Genomic DNA, 20149 nt, shown 5'->3' on the forward strand with positions numbered 1-20149 from the left:
AGCCGTGTGGAGTTCTCTGGTGTTCTTCACGTGTCCAACACCAAAATAGAAACTAGTTTCCCATCCTGGATAGAAGCTCATGCCCCGAGCTTCTATCCATAAGAGATAAGATTGGCTTTATGATAAGTTATAAGGTAACGCAGAACATTGGCGATCTGACAATGGGAAGTGGTTTCCGGGAGGAATTTTATGGAAAACTGGTCCCTATTTAGATATTAAACACATGAAAAAAACTATAAAAGTCCACGCGGGCAACTCGTTGGTGAGGCGCAAACCCGGGTCCAACTACCAGTGTTTAGTGGTTTTATTTAAAGGGCCACTGGACAATTCATAAAGGACAGAGGGGACATGTCCCCAATATTTTTGGGCACGAAAATTATTCACTTTTTACAGTATGGTATATTTTTAATACCACTCTACAAAAAATTAGAAGTAGAAACGAGTGCTGCAGGTAAACCTTACTTTTTATATCCACTCAAAGATCGATAACGAGAAATTTTTATTATTTGTTGTCATTGGCCCGACTCTCTAATATATACACAAATCGAAGCTGATGCTCCCGGGAGACATACCCCTTTAGCAGATCGTCCAGGTGTTGCGTTTCTATATTCCATAAACCAAGCATATCATCAATTATTTTAAAATCAAGTTAATAACAACCATTTTTATCAAAAAACTCATTAAAATTTTTTATAAAAATGAATTAATCGTTGCGTTTAGAAATTTAAAAAGAAAATGAATGGTGTATATTGAATTTATACTAAAGAATTTCTTTTAATCTTTTTTTAAAGCATAAACCAATTTTTACTTTATATTATTTATTGATATATTTTAATTAATTTTATAATTAAAAAAGGATTATTTTTTGCATACTTGATTCACAGCATCGAATAATTTGAAATTTATATTAATTCAATTAATTAATTTTTGTGATTGAATGATTCTCAATCACAAAAATTACTTTCACTTACCTTTTTTAAGTGAAAAAAAATTTTAAGAGAGTTTTTGACCCACAAAATACGCAATTTATATTTTTCTTGATAAGAAATATTATCCAATTTATTTTAAAGTACTTATTTAAATCAACAAAAATTAAGAAGGTAATCAGATTACAATTAAGTAAAGAATAGATGTTACAGGTTTCTGTAGAAAGAACTATAGAGCAAATCACAACCGAACTTGGTATACATACTGTTCTGAGAATGCAGTTTCGATTTTCACGAAAAATTTTACTTTAAAATTCAGCCACTTGGACAAAATTTGGCATTACTATCCTTTTAATGTGTCCTTTTAAAAGGAGTCGCAAAACGTTTTTTCGCAATTATGATGCTCACTTTGCCTGATCGATTGTTACTTGTTAAACACTTCCATCTCTGGACGGCAAAATTATTGCATTTTTTATTCCCAAAATTCTTTAGAAAACGTACAGATACCCACATTATAGCAGCCCCAAATTTTCCATTAGCGGCTGAATGTAGAAGTAATGACAATATATACCTCGTACATTAGTGAGGTTGCGGCCGACGTTCGACGTTCACGTTTTAGAGATAAAAACGTCGGCCGCAACCTCACTATCAAGTTTGGTTAAGATTTACTCAATAATTCTTTCTACAGAAGAGTTCAGAACATCTACGTTTCAATTATGGTTACCTTGTATTTTATTTAACGACTTTATGAAAAATTTAAGAGTTTTAGTAAAACAGTAAAATTTATGTCTCTTAAACGTTAGTTAGCCTATTAAATTGAATTTTATTATTTTACTGTTCATCTCAGCGCATAAATATCAATTTCTAAAGAAATATACAGTATACATATTTAAAAACAAAAGCGTAGAATGCCTTACAACAAAATAACTGATAATCATACTTGATTAAATTACCATTATTCTTTAACTTAAATACGTTAAATGTTAAGTATTAATTAACGTAAGACGTTAATAAGTATTTAGTATTCAACGTATAGATCCTAATATATAAAACATATACATACCTAACGGAAAAAATGAACAAAAGAGAAGAATAGAAATGTTCTATGAAGAACCAAATTATCCAAAGGATAATGCTGTAGTCACCTCAACTGCCGAGAAAGCGGATTAACCATCCAAGAATGTAATACAAGAACATCGTACTTTGTATTTAAGAATTAAATACACGGTACAAACTTTACTTAAGCTAAACTTTCCAATTAAGATCGAACTCATTTTTTTTATATTACTTTTGATATTTTTTTTAAAAGTAGTTTCAAAGTTACATTTAGATAAGATGTCCATTCAAACAGAAATATATTCTTCTTGCAATATAAATTAACTTAAATCAGATATAATTTAACGCTAAACGAATTCTCTGTTACTTTATCGAACTCGCCGTCAAGTTCAGACATGCCATATTAAAAAATAAATAAAAATAATAAAATAAAAGTTGGATCTATTGATATTTTGAATGCTAGTCAACAATAATTTTCAACATTTTTGAAAATACCAAAAAATATCGCTCGATATCAAAATACATTTAAATTTCATGAAAAATCAAAAGTAATCTAATGAAAGTTACATGAAAACTCTAATAAGCCATTTTTGTGATAATTATTGAACATTTTAGATTTATTTCTTTATATAGGATGTATATTTATTATTTTTTGATTAATTCTGTCCTGTAGTCGTAAGAGGGCCTTTTTAATAGCTCATTGTGGGATCGACCAAGCTCTTAATAGAGAGGTCAGGTGGTGACTGGTAAGGAATAGACCCCGACATATCCGGATGGATCACCTCCCGAAAAATTCCTGGAGTTTTTCAGCTGCCCGGATTCAATTCCCAGTCTACAAGAGCGGGATAGTGACGTATTGGCTACGTTGGCCATCCGGTCGGCTATCAGGCATAGTAATAGTAATATAAAACATTAAAATTTATGAGAAAAGATGCGAACATTTTATCCTTTTTAATATTTATATTGCTATTATAATTCTTTAAAAACAATTATACTTTTTTTTTTACATTTAAATATGTCTTATAAGACGCATTATTTTTATTTGCAACGTAAAATCATTTTTCTTCAATTTAACGTTTATTTATAATTTATATCTAACATAAAATTAACTAGTAATCGATTCTACATAAAAAGTAAAATAATTTCATATCAGAATTATTCATGTAATTGTAGTTTCAAACTGACAAAACAAATTTAACAAATTTAGGAAGTTGTGTTTTACGAAAGAATCGCTTATTAAATAAAAAGTTGGTTTTTCTGCCTTTGTCTTTTTTCAATTTTGTTAAGAAGTAAAAATAATATAATCGATAATTTAGATATTTCTTATTCGATTTTCTTATTTATCGATTTTTTTTTCATAGTTTTATTTATTTATTTCTATATTTTTTTATTCTTCACACTTGAATTTTCTCCATGCTTTCTGTTCTATTGACTTTTCCACCGTAAGGAATTTTTAGAACGTGCGATGGCTTATCTGTTGGAAATTTGCTCATCTGTATTATTTATATTTTGATTTTAATCAATTTAGGGCATCGATTCTTGTTTTTAATTAATATTTTATGATGTTAATATAAGTTTTATGATGTTAGTATAATAAATCTGGCATTACCAATTTTAGTACATAGAAATAAGTTACGTTTTCTGCAGGTTTTTTTTTTCTTTTAATTCTACAGTTTAAATCAGGCAAATTTTTCTAATAAAATCAGTTTCCGATATTAGTTTTATTTATCTTTGTTTCGTTGCATTTATTACCATCACAATAAAGATAAATTCCATATGTTATCAGTTAGCTTGAAAATTTATTGATTCTTTCTTTATTTCTTTACAACCTCATTTTATTTACAACTTTCTTTTATAATCGTATAATAATTATCAATTTATTTTTCTCGGTTGTTTTACATTTATAATGTGATTATTCTAATCTGAAAAAATAAATCAATTTTTGGTATTGAAAATACAAAATCCGCTTTATTTTATTTTACCGAATATTTGAAATCCGTGTTAAGTCGTAGAATATATATTAAAATTTTATTAGCAATTACAAAAATAAATATAAAATTTAAAATTATTTTATATAGATAAATAATTAATTTGTCTTTTGCATGTAATCCGTAAACAATTTCTTTTTGTATTGAATTTCATAAACAATAGTTTATTTTTCTGCTGTATAAAAATATAAAAACTCGAATTTTTAACAGTATTTTTGTCTTATATAGTAAATGTCCATTTATATTGAAATAAAATTGTATTTATTATTATTAATCAATAGATTTTTAAAGATATATTTGGATAGTCTAAAAACTACATTTTATTTTCACAAAAGAGAAGAAAAGACATGGTATTTGCAACTTGCTTTTGTAATATACTTCTTTTTCCTTCTTTCTTTTTTTTTTGAAAAGAATTTGACATATTTTTGTATTCTTTGTGGATTCGCATTACTTTTAGTTTGGAAATATGCTTTTGATGTTTCGTAGATGCATTTTACTGATAAGCGTTGTTATTCTTTTATGATTTATTTAAAATTCTAGTTTGCTGTTTTATGAATTTGTTATCAATTTTTTAACGTTTAAGTAAGTTTAAAATTTTGATTTGTTTATGTCTAATCGATTTCTATTAATTTACATAAAAAATTCCTCGTCATAAAATAATTTTAAAATACTATATTTCAATATAGCATGTATTTGTATTAAATTTTATATTAAAAATTTATTTATTATATTTTAAATTGTCAAATTTTACTATTATTTTGTCATAAATTAATAATTACGTAAAGTAGAATACATCATTGTAAATAGTAAATTCTAATTTATTAAAGAAGTATTCTGATATATTTGCACAATGTGTGTACTGCACAGGCTTATATCGTATCTTGTTCATCATTAACTTATTTATTTTACTTTAATGTTTTATTTTTAAATTTATTTAAATCTATTATTATTAAGCTTGTATGCTTGTAAGCTTAAATTCTCACCAAATTTTAAACTCATGTTTGATTTGTCGATTTTCCTGTTATATTAGTTAATAAAATATATGATATATTTTATTAGAATGACCGATGAATTACAGTTTAAAATGTTTACGAGGATATAAACAGTGAAAATTAGTAATAAAACGTGCTAAAATTCAAATATTGTATTAAACTTATCGGAAAATTCAAATATTGTATTAAACTTATCGGAATAAAAGATGTTTTAAACACGATATTAAAAGATTGTTATTATTATTTTTTTTCCAATTTATTTTCCACGAAATTTTCGCCGAAATTAATTTTTTAATAAGTGAAATTCGTGTTTCCTGTATTGATTAATATTGTATTTGATTAAATATTTAGACATCGTTACAGCTGTTTAAGAGGAGTTAAGTAAATAAGAGAAAGTTAAGATAAATTATGTTATTAATCTATTTTTTGCCCTTATATTTAACTCAAATTTATAATTTACTTAATTACGTTTAATTAATGTTAGGATTAAGTTTAAAGTTTTATTTTTTAATTAGGCCTACAACAAATTATAATTAAATTAATTACGTTAGGTTTTACAGATTTTTATCTATTTTACTCTTTTCTAAGCTGGGAGGAGAGAGAGAGAGAGAGAGAGGGAAAATCACTCAGATTCGAATTAGACATGCAGAAGTTCGAATCGAATTTGAATTTGTATCTTTCACAGGGCTAAGGAAATATCAGATTGATTTAAAGATAAATAGTCAATAATTTTGTCAATATAAAAAGTCAGCAAGAAATTGTGATTATTTTAATAAGACGGAATTTAAAATTTACATTTCAAATTATTAATGCGTTTTTATTATATGTGAGGACATGTAGATACAGGCCTATATATGAGGACAGATATAGGCCTACAGATAAGAAATTTAATAAATGCTAAAGTATATTAAATTTAGTATAAAGTATTTTACTGTGTTTTACTAAAATGTAACATTCACCATTTCCAATTTCTCATCTTTGCTAGATAATACACGTAATTATTACGTACTGTAGCTTGAGTGATCAGATAAGTTTAATGTCCTGAGGTCTCGTGTTAACTAATCAATCAATCAATCAATTAATCAATACGTAACATCTATACTAATCCTATACAGTCATCTGTAAAATACTATTAAGTAATTAATTTCGTTTCCATTAAATACTGAAAATTTGACTTGTTTTTGTCATCGATTTCAAGGAATATTTGGGATACAATTATATTTAAAAATTTTCGTCAGTATTAATTTTTTGGCTGTTATAAAATATAACATAGAAAAGTATGGTGATCGGTTAAATCTTAACCTTTCGATCTTTTTTAATTTTTATTTTAATAAGAATATAAAACAATAATTTTATAATTTCGATAGTCTTGGTTAGAAACTGGCCGTAGAATTTAATGGTGTATGTATTAGTCACATTGAATATTACAACTAGCCATTTATAACATTTATTTATTTATTTTTGCATTTCTGGATACTTCCAGGATCCAAAAATTAAAAAAAAATTGTATGTGTGTCTCTTTTGCATTATATCTCAGTTCAGGATAAACCAAAAATTTTGAAATTTGACAGAGTGATTTCCATATACTGGGGAATCGACACTATTAAATTTCGGTAAAGGTCAAAGGCGGGGAGAGAGAATGTCATATCTCGAGTGGGATCAGACTAAATGAAAATTTTACTCGTAATTAGCATTTGCAGTTTTTTGAAAACTCATCTCCACGATATAGACGACGCCTTTTACCTTTTTATAATAATTAATAATATAAAAATTACTAACCAAATATAAAACTCAGCCTTTTTAAACACTTAATGAACACATCAAACACATAACGCTTTCATTAAGCATAAAGATTATTTTTAATAAAATTTCATAACAGATTCAGAAGCTACATACAATTTTAACTTTGACTCGTATCTTTTCAGTGCTTTTCTTCCTTTTTTTAAACTTGAAAATTAAATATTTCTTTACTTTTCAAAAGAGATTTATCATAATTCAACAAAATTACTCCTTTAAATTTTTTCTTATTACTTAAATATTATATCGTAGTATAATTGAAAATTATTGGACTTCCTAATCCTCTTACTTTCCTGTATGGGTACAGTGACCATACGTCCTTTATTTAAGAGGACAGTCCTTTATTTCACTGCTCTGTCCTCTAACTTTATTTATTTTCTAAAATAAGCATTTTGTCCTTTATTTTGTAAAGTCGACGCAAAGTTTAAAAAATATTTTTTTTAATAATATATTGAACAAGTTAGTTTCGTACGCCATCACGACCAGTGTTGTCATCGTGTCATGCATTGCTACATAGAGCGTGGTAGTGCAGTGTGTCGCCAATCAAACGGCCTTTGAAAGTACCAGGGGGTAGACACTCTTATGGGAATTTTTGTGATAGTTTTTTTAACTCTCTAGTTGGTGGATAATACACTTGGATCATTGGTGAGCATTCATCGCCACTTGTCAGCAATCTTCAGGGGCTTGAGCATGTGACATTTTTGAGTTTCCCTTTTCTTTATAGTACACTCCTTTTCTCTGGACAGTACACACGTGGACCTCACATCAGTTACTACACTTTTACGAAACGTTAATTAGTTACACAGGGACTGCATGTGAGTTTTTAGTCTATTATTTTTAATTTTTTATATTTAGGTATTATTTAATTTATATTTTGTAGACCATTTATCATGGCACCCAAAAGAAAATGCATTTTTAATCAAACATTACAAGAAGAATTTCCATTTATTAAGAAAGGAATAACAAATAGTGACGTCAAATGCAACAAATGTTTAGCCAGCTTTAATATTGCGAATAGTGGCAGATCAGCAAAATTATATAACTATTTATTCGGATTGTTCGAATCATGGTAATACTAAATTGTGCACAATTCTGGTCAGATATTTTTTACCCAATTGCAGTGTCAGAGTAAAAGTTTTGAATATAAATAATCTTTCTGGAGAAACTTCAGATATATTAACAAATTGCATCAAGAATTCACTGTCAAAATTTGAAATTACTAATAAATTACTCGTTTAGTGTGCTGACAATACCAACAGCAATTTTGGTGGTTCCCAGAGAAAAGGAAAGAATAATGTTTTATTTAAAATGCAACAATCAAGTAAACATAAATTGATAGGAGTTAATTGCGCTGCCCACATATTGAACAATTGCATAAGCACTGCTGTAGATTGTCTTCCAATAGATATTAAAGTGATATTAGTAAAAATTTATTCACATTTCTATATTTATACAATATGAGTAGAAGATTTGAAAGAATTTTGTGATGATGCAGAGGTTCAATATAAAAAGCTTCTTGGTTACAGCAAAACACTCTGGCTAACTCTTTTACAAGCTTTAAATAGAATTTTACAACTATTTAATCCATTAAAATCATACTTTTTGTATCTGGAAAAATGTCCCACAATTCTGAAAAACTTTTTCAATGAAACATTAGCAGAGGAATGGTTATTATTTATTCATAACCAAGCCTCAATATTTCACCAATATATATCGAAAGTTGAATCACAAGAAATCTCAATGTGCGAAACATCTATACTTCTAAAGGAATTAAAGTTAAAGTTAGTTGAAAGAAAAAATGAGGTGTTTCTTTCTATTATTATTAGAAAAGTGATTTAGCATTAGAAAAATCAGAAAATATACAAGCCAAAAAATTCAATGATGCTGTGCACACATTTTATCAAACGTGCATAGATTATCTAAATAATTGGAACATGTGTTTTATTCAAATAGAGGTATTTGAATGGGTCACATTACGCGAAATCCCTTTGTGGGCAAAGGTAGAGAAAAGCTATATTTTTATTTCGAATCATTGGTCCATAAATATACTTGACGGTGAATTATTTGATGAAGTTTCGTGTGTAAAAAAATATGTCACAAATGAAAAGATCAACGAATGGCAACAGAATAACAAGCCCTGCATTCAAAGGGGGTTGAGATTTTTGAACATTTTACAGCAAAAGAAATTGCTTTCAAAAACATTTGTAAAATTGTAGAATTTTCTTTATGTCTCCCTGAATCTAATGCCCCTGTCGAACGAATATTTTCACTAGTGAATAATATGTGGATAAATGAAAAAACCCAGTTAAAAGTAAGCACATTAGAAGCATGTATTTCTGTCAAATACAACTTTCAAATGAACTGTATAGAATTTTATGATTTTTTAAAACATGAACCGGTGCTACTGAAAAAAGTTAATTCTACTGAAAAGTATCAAAATTAATGTTATTTAAATTTTTTACAATGTGTGTGTATGTGTAATAATTAAGATTGTTTAAAATTTTAATGTATGCAATGTTGTATGCTACTATTTTCGTAATAAATGTTATAAACTTATGAATTTTATAAAGTATTTTTTTATTTTCTTCGATATGTCCTTTATTTTCCCCCAAAAAATATGGTCACTGTATGTATGGGTGCTGGGAAAGTTCGAGAAAACCCTTGCCAGTTTCTTTTTATATATTTATGAATATGCAATGTTAATTCGATCTGAAATATATTAATGCATTTTTTTCTTTTCGTTAATGTTTTATCTTATTTTTAGCTATTTAAAGTTTACTTTTTCGAAAAAAGGAATTTAATACATCTCACATCAATTTGTTGATACGTATATATGTTGTTGAATTAAAATACAGGTATATAAGTAAATCGATTTTTGGAACAATGAATAAAAATTTTAAAAAATATTAGTGAAAAAGAACGTTTTAATGTTATTCAGGTAAAATTGCCAAACATTAAATGTGTAAGTAGGCTATTAAGAAATGACTAATAACAAATAGTCAGTATAAAATAAATAAAATTAATTACATTTAATTTATAGTGCAATTAAATCATTTTCTCATTTTTTAAAAGTTATGTATATTATTCAACGATAGGAAAGCAAAAAATGATGTTAACGAATTTGTGAATACTTTTTGACAGTTAAATAGTAAATTTTCTCATTTGTGTTCTAGAAGTACGATTCCAATGGAACATGTGCTTTTACTTTTATGGCTGTTAACAGAGGAAAAATATAGCGATTGTCAAAAAATGACTTCCGCAAGAGTTCTACATTTTTAGACTCAGGTAATCTTGATGTGTCGAGAAATGTAAAAAATAAATAATGGAATAATCTATTGCTTTAACTCTTAATATTTTTTACACCAAATAGACACATATACAGCGGGCTTATCACTGGTTTGATAAGCCCGTATGTATATGCGTCTATTTGATATAGACTAAGTGTAAAAAAATAAAGCGTAAATAAAAAATCTGGAGTGTTTTCTGTATGTATGAATGTTAGTGAGTTTGTGTGTGACACAATTTCGTTCACTCACTTTGAAACTTAATAACTGCTGTGCCTTTTCGAAGATTTCTGAAATTTTGCAAAAAGGTGGTTTGTGTATTGATGCTATTAAATTTTGGTGGTTAAAAGTCAAGATGGTGGGGATGAGGAGATAGAGGGAGTTATGTGCCATATCTCGATTGGGATTGAACTTAATGAAGATTTTACTCGTTATTAGCATTTACAATTTTTTTTCTAAATATAAAACTCATCCCTACTCTCAAAATTAAGCTTCATGCCATTTTATAATAATTAAGAATATAAAAAGTTTTTCTAAAAAAATATCATAACAAATTTCACCACACACAATTTTAATTTTTTTTTTGCGGGGAAAGTTATCCGACTGGTTACTGGATTTTTTTAAAATTAACATCACACTATTCAACAAACTTGTCTAAATTAAGATTGTGAGGCATGAAACAGACAGGAAAGTCTGATATAAATATTAATGTAATGTCTCTAATAATGATCCAACAACATAATTCATATCAACTTCTACTGTAAAAATAAATTTAAAAAAATGTCATATTTAAGTATCTGATATTAACACAATATAGTGTAAATGCTATTTTACGAATAGTAAATAAATTTAGTTATGCAACGTTCAATAAAACGAAATGTTTTTGCATTTAAACTAACTTTTGCAATTAGATTTGCCAATCGTCCTCTATTTGGGAGTACAGTCCTCCATTGAATTATATTTAATTGTATCTAAAAGGAGGACATTGATAAAAGCAGAACGAGATGTTGTTTAATTTTACTTTATTATCTCTGAAATATTTCAGAGAATATTTTATTTTTCTATTTTAAAGTAATAATTTCGTGTTTATCACTCACTAAAGTAAAAGACACTACTATTAAGTTAGAGTCGACAAACAAATAAAATTTAGGGACTCAATTAGAGGCGTTGAACAAACATTGAGTTTAAAAGTCTATTTAACGTTTTATAATTTATAGTTAGTCAACGAATATTTATAACAAATTACTTTATTATAAATGTCTTCCATTGAAGAATGTATGTGCAATGTCCTCCTTTATTATACAAGAAAGTTGGCAATATAGTAATTTTTATTAATTCTATGTAGGCTTAATTAATTATTCAGGTTTTATGTTAATTACCTGTTATGATTAAATGTCAGTAAAAGAAAATAAATGTATAAAGCGTTTGAAGTTTTAATAGAACAATCGTCGTGTTTGGTTTTTTCTGTTTCGTGCCACCTACACATACCTTAGAAGAGGCCAGAAATGGTTACCCGAGGTAGAAAGGAACAATGTACTTTAAATCGAACTCACTGCAAATTCTGGTTTTCCTGATGATATATGTCATCATTTACGATTATTTTACTAAATGTTTAATTATCATTATGCATATTATTTTGTATCTACCTAAACTTGTTTACCCCAATAGGGATTAGACCGATATTCATTGCTGTATTGGGCAACGTTGAGATCTATCATATAAAGAAGAATGTGCTAAACAAATGTATCAAAATATAAGAAATAATTGTTGAAAAATATTGTATCATGGCTTTTATATCCAAATTAAATTTCTGTCCGTTATCGATTAGCCTAAGCAATTGAATCAGATTACAAAAGGATGGACGATCCAAACCAAAAATGGGAAAGAGTTCCCATAAAACTTTCTCAAAAAATCATCAGTTTCTAGATAGAATCGCCTCTGAAAAATTCCTTAATACGCGATCATCTGTCAAAAAACCCAGGTTAATTAAAAATAAAGTATATATAAAAATATTAATTAAATTATAAAAAAAAATTCTGACACTAATTGATATTTATAATAAAGTCTAATGGTTCACAATCTTTTCTGTTCATATTTTGAAAAGGTGCCTGATTAACGGGCTGACCGTGTGGAGTATTCCGGATTTCCTTCACGTGTCTAACATTTAACAGGAGCCAATTTCCTATAAAAGTCCTCTCGGGACACAACATTCGCTTGGCAAATTGCCTTCGTGTTGCTTTGTCTTATCCCACCAAACCAAACTATATTTTGAAAACCAAGTTTTAATATTATCTATAAAAATTAAATAAACTTTAAAAAATATATATTTTTACACAATTTATTAGACTTAGCTATCAATGATTTTCTGGTAACACTAAAATCGCAATCCTTTATAAAATAACTAATTGATTACTAACTTTAAATTAAAGGTTTAAATTTTCAGGAACTTTATATTTCACTGAATTTTAACATTTGGGGTGCTATTAAAACGTATTGATATGCAAGAGATAATATTCCAATCTAACTTATAACTATATAATTCAGAAGACAAGTAGAGAACAAGAAATAATTGGAATAATGTAAAGTTGATCGGTTCGTTAACGTGACGACACATTAGCACTGCTTTTTTATCCATTTTAGACAAGCCTAACTCGCATTGAGCTTGACCAGCTTAGATGAGAATGGAAGACGACATCTTGATCCATATTAATCACTAGAAATCACAGAACCTGGATCGATTTCTAATTTTAATTCCTAATAGTAATAGACCATTTATCCAACTTAATGTAAAAAAATAATTATATTTATATTATTGTGTTTAAGTCTATAATCATAATAACTTGATAACGCGAATATATTATATATTATAATACTTTATGTATAAATAATCATGATTTTTATACACATAAGATCAGTTTCAAGTCAAGCGATGACAAACACTTATATTAAAACCTGATTATCTTCTTCATATCAAGAGACATAATGTATTATACAAATAGTTATATTGATGCAGATATTTTTCGAATAATTTTTTAAAATTTTATTTTCGATTATTTCTGTTCGCAAAGTCGAGGAAAGAAAGATAAATTCCGTTATAAGTATGATTAGAAACCAGCTTTCTCGAGGAAGTGTAGTAAGTTTTTAAATTGCCGATTGGTGGAAGTGTTTGAATAATGAGAGAGAGTTTGAATAATAATAATAATAAATATATTTGACGATTTAGAAACTAAATTTCTATGGCAGATTTGCATATCATATAAATACAGAAAACTTTAGGTATTCCAATTAACTTTTTACAATTGTAATTACCAGGAAGATTGTAAGATTTATGAGTAATCAAAATTGTACGTAATTTATCGACATTTTTTATTTTGTATCGTTTACTTTTTAATAATTTTTGTACTTTATATATTTTTAGTTTTTAAAAATAAGGAATTTCTGCAGTGTGATTTATACAGTATACGTAAAAATTGGTTTGAGGAATGTATTGAAATGTTACTAAGAGGTGTTTATGTAAAATTAGAGTTTTCCCGGTTGGCATCTTTATATTTTATTATTTTCATTCATTATAAAATAAGTAATGTCGATTGTATTTTATGTATTTTAGCCTGAAGAGGAGATGTTTCAATCCCAAAATGTGTTACGAATAAAATTTCTTTGGTCAATTGAACTTTGTCTCCTGATTAAAACAGACTTCGTTATAAGACAAACTCAGGTTTACTATTTGATAGTCTTAATTGGAATACTTGTAGCTTTAATAAACTTATAAAATTAATAATTATATTGGGTATTAATGAATAGAATAAAATTAGTGAAATTTTTTACTAGCTAAAACTTTGGTTCGGATGAATAGTAAACAATGTACGATTATATATATATACTTTTCATCCATTTACTAAGGTTACCAATGAGGCAAAAAAGGAAAAATTTTGCTCTAAGTGCGCCATGAATCTGTTCTCCCTGTTGGAAGCTATTACATTTCCCATTCAGTTCGCCTTAAGGATCATTCAAATATGATGTCCGCACTTGGAAGAAGGATACGTAAAAATTTTGTGATAAAGGTATTCCTCGTATAACACGGTAGATACGTTCCGAAAAAGTGCCGTGTTATGCGAATTCGTGCTACACGAAACAAAGGACAAATACAAAACATAGGGTTACGTTCCAGAAGTTAGCAAAAGTATACTATTGTTTTTTATTACTAAGAGAAATATGTTTATTAAAGCAATCAATAATTTATTTTCAATTAATAATTAACTAACAAGCACTGTTAGTATTAAATGTACTGTTAATATTAATTTTAGTTAAATGAGGGCGTTTTCTTTTTTCGTAGTATCGTCATCTTCTGAGCTTTTTTGCTGATATTTATCAGAAATATCAGCAACGTCTTCATTTTTTTTTTATTTTTATCATAATGTTTTGTGGATGACAAAATAAAAGTGTTATTAATCGATAATTTGTTCTAGCAGGTCGCGTTTGTTCAGTCGAGTACCGCGCGATTTTTTACGAACTTTCAGAATTTGTGCTCGAATATCGAATTGTTCGAGTACGGAGATACCGTTGTAATTCGTTCGTCATTTTTACGAACGATTTAAAAATCGTTTACTAACACTTGTCTAAAAATGTTTAAATAAACTTTATTAAATACGACGATTAATCTATAAAAACAAAACATGGTGACAGTAATGTTCAAAATAACCCCTCAGTCAGTTTTGACGAAAAACACAAATTTTATATTTACAGTAAATGTACAAAATAATCCAAATTAGAGTTACAATTAATTAGGCACAAACACTAGTCTGAACAACAACCGACTATTCCCGTACAACTTCGTCGAAAGAACTCCTTACGCACAAACAGACTTGTAATTAACAAAACCTCCGAGTCAGGAACAAGTTCGTACACAACCACGTAGCTTCCAACGAGAGAGTTAGTTAGCACCTCGAATACGACGATCTCCCTTGATCCGATCCGATCCGATCACCTCCGATCCGATCACACGATCCCAGCCGATCGCGATACGAACTTAAATAGTCGACGGCGTTCGAACCCTGCTCCAATCAAATTTGAATGTTCCCGCAACGGCCGCCAACGGTCACTTCCCGCCGGCCAATCGTCCGATGGTCGACGATTTGAAACTTAACGGTTCTTCCCACGGAAGTTCCTAACGGTCGTTTCTACCGGCCGATCCTAACGACTTTTCCGTTATGAAAGTTCGTTATAACAAACAGGTGGGAATCGCGCGTCTTGGCGATTCCATACCTTACAGTGACAGTCTTAAGGGCTACTAGTTAGTTAGTTGGTTATGATCTGGTCGGGCTTGAGTTACTAGGCTATAAGAGTTTATCTTAAAGGCTAAAGTCTGAAAGCAATAGCAACGACACACGGTTGATAATAGAATTTCTTTCTTGTCCTAGCTTTCCTATCAGCTTTCATTAAAGGAAATAAGACGAAAGGCACAAACAATATGGAAATTTCAAAATTCTAAAATCAATTGGCAAATTCGAGACGACACGCGTGCTTACTTAAATAGGGGGGAAAAAAATAAATAAATATATATATATATATATATATATCGAATAACTAAGTTTACACTCAAAAGTTTTGAAATTTTGTACGAAGGATTTCCAAAACCGTGTTAGAGCGAAACCGGAAATCGTGTTGTACGAGATATATTCTCAATTTTCAAACCGTGTTACACAGTGGCGTGCCGTCCATGGAAGCTGTGGAAGCACCACTTCCCTTGTATTTTCTAAAATATAAATACGTATTGTGCGATTATTTTCATATTTTAACGTACTTTGAATTAATTAAAATTAATATTTTATTATAACTGCATTATGTATCTTATTACAAATTTCTATACTACATGTGAAAAACAATGATAAAATTGCTATTGTATATTTGAATATAAATTATCCAATGATGCATATAACCCAAGCATGCATACTGGTGTGCTTTCGTTTATTTCAATGATTGGAAAGCCGGAAAATTTATGGGTGAAATATTTGAATGTTAATAATGTTATTGTACGAGGTGTCTACATTGCTGTTATTTACATCATAAACATCTCGGTTTAGAAAATGCGGGAAGTCTATAATTTAGTGTAAACAGATTTAATACAGTAGAAGAAATAGATTATGTTTCATCTGAAATTCGTGTATGCATATTCCCAATGGAAGCGCCGTATTGTCGAATAGGCCAAAATATTTAAATGGTGTAAAACAGCTGGATTATACGCATTCGCGCATGTACTTTACAGAGCACCAACCTCACGTGGTTTAGTCCATGGATGCTACACACTAAAATATCGTATAACGTTTCCAATAATTCTATCCAGGGCCGGCACAGCTTCCCTATCATCAAATGTCACCGCACGCCATTGGTGTTACAGCAAAACCGTGTTGTAGAAGTACTGTACAGTGTTGTACTGTACAAGGAATACCTGTAGAATGATGGAGTCGTAAAAATTCACAAAAATTTTACAATTTGGCTATTCTTTTTGTTGAACAGTGCTCCATAACAATAACACATGCCTTTTATTTCCCATCTTTATTTCCGTTTCCAAATAAACGTTTTGGAAGTTTCATCTCTCCTCCTCAGTATACCTGTTTGTATACATATATATTTATTTTGTATACATATATTTTCTTCATCATACATTTACATTAGTTCATGTAATTTTAACGTAAATATAAGATTAAGAAAATTTAAAATAAATATGTATACAAACAGAAACCATACTGAGAAGGAGAGATGAAACTCGAAAGGTGTAGACTATGTGGAAACGGAAATAAAGATGGGAAATAAAAGGCATGCTTTATTAAGGAGTAACAATTACACTACAAGGTCTTGCTTATTTAAATCGGTATACTTTAGTAGAAGCGCTGTACTAAATATGCTCTGTTGAAAGTGCTTTAGTAGAACTTTTAATATGAATGAATAATGGCAACAATTTAATCTTTACAGATACAGATTACAGATAAAGATACCGCTGAAAGATATACCGGTATAAATTATCTTTAGTTTAGGAGTTAATACAATATAATTAAACTTTTCTGTGGTAAATCGATGAATTTCGTTTTTCTTTTGCTTTGTCTATTACCTATTTTTTAAAAATATTTTCGCCTTGCCAAAAAATATAAATAAATTAATGTGCTATATATCTGTTTGCCAAAAATGCTTGGTTTTAAAATCTGGGGATGATAGAACAAGCGTGACATCAGCACAGGGACGTCTGAAACTTAGGCAATTATTCAGAATAATGGATTATAATTCAAAACTGAATTGGACCTTAGCAAAGTTTTATAATTTTGTCGTTAGAACCTATTACAGATCATATTGGAGAGTAATCGCATAATAGATAATACAATAAATAAATAGATTAGTCTATTAAAATATTTTACTAATTCAAGATTCAAGAATAAATCAAAATACGCTAATTAAACGCTGATTGGAAGTTCATATTATAGAACCATTCAATAATTTTCTATTGTTTTCTTGAAATACATTACATAGACTATTTCAAAGATAAAATTTATCTATTTTATAGTCAAAACCAAAATGTATAAACAATTATCAGCTCACCCTAAACATTTCGGAATAGGATTCCATAGTAAAAAAGAAACAACGAACCTTATTGATTACCTTCCTTTGACTCATACATGTACTTTCCTGTACTGTTTTTCGTCAACTTAATACAGTACAACAAAGAGCTTCAAGACGTATTGTATAGTATAATAGTAAAGATTAAAACTCAAATAATTAAGTAAAATTCATGATCTATTGAGTGATCTTCGAATTACACTGATAAGTCAGATAGCTTATCTCTGCTTTCGGCTCTTAGCTTAAAGCGCAGTGAATAAATGGAAATGCTAATTAAAATGTTAAATTTAAAATTACAATGATTTAAAATATTTCTGGAGGTTATTAAGAATCCTTAAAAATGAATGCAAATTCTAGAGCTTCCACCAATTTTATATTTATAACTTTTGTAAATACATTACATAATTGCATTTAATTATTATTACATTAAAACTTATTTAAATTAATTATTAATCTTTAAGATCAATATATCTCTCATATTTCCAAATTGAAAAAGACAAAACGTTTTAAAATGGTATCTCAAACAAAAATTAAATCGTCTCAAATTATTGTAATTGTTTTTTTCGAAGAATGTGTCAATTGAATCGTTTTTGGAGTTTTAATTTTCTGAATTTTTTTTTGTCCTCAAATAAAGAATCGTTAAAAATCAAAAATGAAATTTATTGAATACAATTAAGAATTAATAAAACTTTAAACAAATATTTATTTTCTATAGGCTATCATTATTTTTAATAATTTCAATACAACTTTAAACAAGTTTATGAAACTCTTGAAACATTGAATAAGTAATTGCACCATTCTTTGTTTCGTAATTGATAGCGCTCCAGATCCATTTTCCTCGTTAACAGATTTACTGTCATTTCATTGTGGTAAGAGAAACTAATTATTTGACAGCGTCAAAAATTTGAACCGAGTATGGTCTTTCTTCAATAGAACCAATGTAATTCCAAAAGCTATATTCATGCTGTGAATAAAAGAGTTAAACAAGTTAATCTTACTACAAATCAATTTGGTCTCTCTACTTGCATCTCATACAAATAAGAAATTAAAGGTTAGAATAAGAAATAAATTGTTTGTTTTCTTCGCATAGACATAACGAGATTCTTTTAAAATAATATGAATTCGAATCTTAAACAATTATAAATAAATAATACATATACATATATATAATACAATTTTATAAAATATTCTTGAGAATTTAAAAAAGTACAGTCTAAAGTCTAAAATTGAAAAGTTTAGTTTAGTCTAATTGGTTTTCTTCACGCTAGAAATATTGATTGAAATTTAAGATAAATCGAGATGGTTTATTTTAGTATCTAGATTTAATATAAATTTTTAATGCTTTAAATATAAAAGTTATGCCAGCAATAATTTACCAGGAAATATTCGTAATATCTCAAAATTTATGGCTTCTGAAACGTAGCTAGAGAGATTGGATTAAACTAGATAGATCGATAAATTAGCATCATTCCCTTTACTGTGATTTAATAGATAATATGCTAAGTAGCTATCATAAAGAGAGGAAATTCGATGTTAAAGATATTATTATTCTAGAATTGTTTAATTTACGTGCAACGAAATCTAATCATCTCTCAATAGCCTTTGTTAAAAAGTTACACGATTACGAAACCTCGAAGTTTTATAAAATGCCATTTATAAATATTCATAAATTAAGAAAATATTTTTACTATTATATTGTAAATTTATTAGCTATTGTAATGAAGTAAATTTTTAAAAAATAATGTATGGAAATAAATATGATTATATCGGTAAGTCTAGTGTCAAAAACAAAATAAGTAGAAGTACTGTACATATAGAATATTTATGATAAATTATATCTAAGATGTTAATAATAATCAGATTCCTTGACCAAATCATTAATATTGAATGCATTAAAGTTGACATTTATCATTTAGATCATCAATATTGATCAATATCGCTGCCTTTGTATTCGATAAATGATTATAATCAGCTATTGTACGCAATGACTATAGAAATTAACCTAAAAAATACTTAGCATAAAGTAATCATGTTAAACAATTTTATTGATATTGCTTCATCTCTATTATTGATTTTTGTACAATCAATTAAAACAAAACATACTGATGTTTTTTTCTTGTTTTTTTAGATACTTACATTTATAGCATTCATCACCGAACATTCCAATCACATAACAGTTTTTTAAAACAGTTTTTAAAATATTTAATTAAATAATTATCTAATATTTTAACTTTTAACCGATAATTAATTAATTGCGCGACAGCTAATTTTCTAATTAAGTAATTCAATTTAAATTATATCGCTTCGTAATAAATGAAAATAATTACTAGACTTATGTAATCAGAGGAGAATTTAATAATTCTTCAGTTCAAAATTAAATTTTAAACTGAATATTCGAAAATGGATTATTTCATTTTATAAAAGTTTAAATTTTATTAAAAGTATTTGATAATTTACTTTTTTATATTTCTCTAATCTTTATGGGATTATTTGAATTAATT

Source organism: Centruroides vittatus, unplaced genomic scaffold (genome assembly GCF_030686945.1).
Source record: "Centruroides vittatus isolate TY-2023 unplaced genomic scaffold, ASM3068694v2 contig_549, whole genome shotgun sequence".
Taxonomy (NCBI): Eukaryota; Metazoa; Arthropoda; class Arachnida; order Scorpiones; family Buthidae; genus Centruroides; species Centruroides vittatus.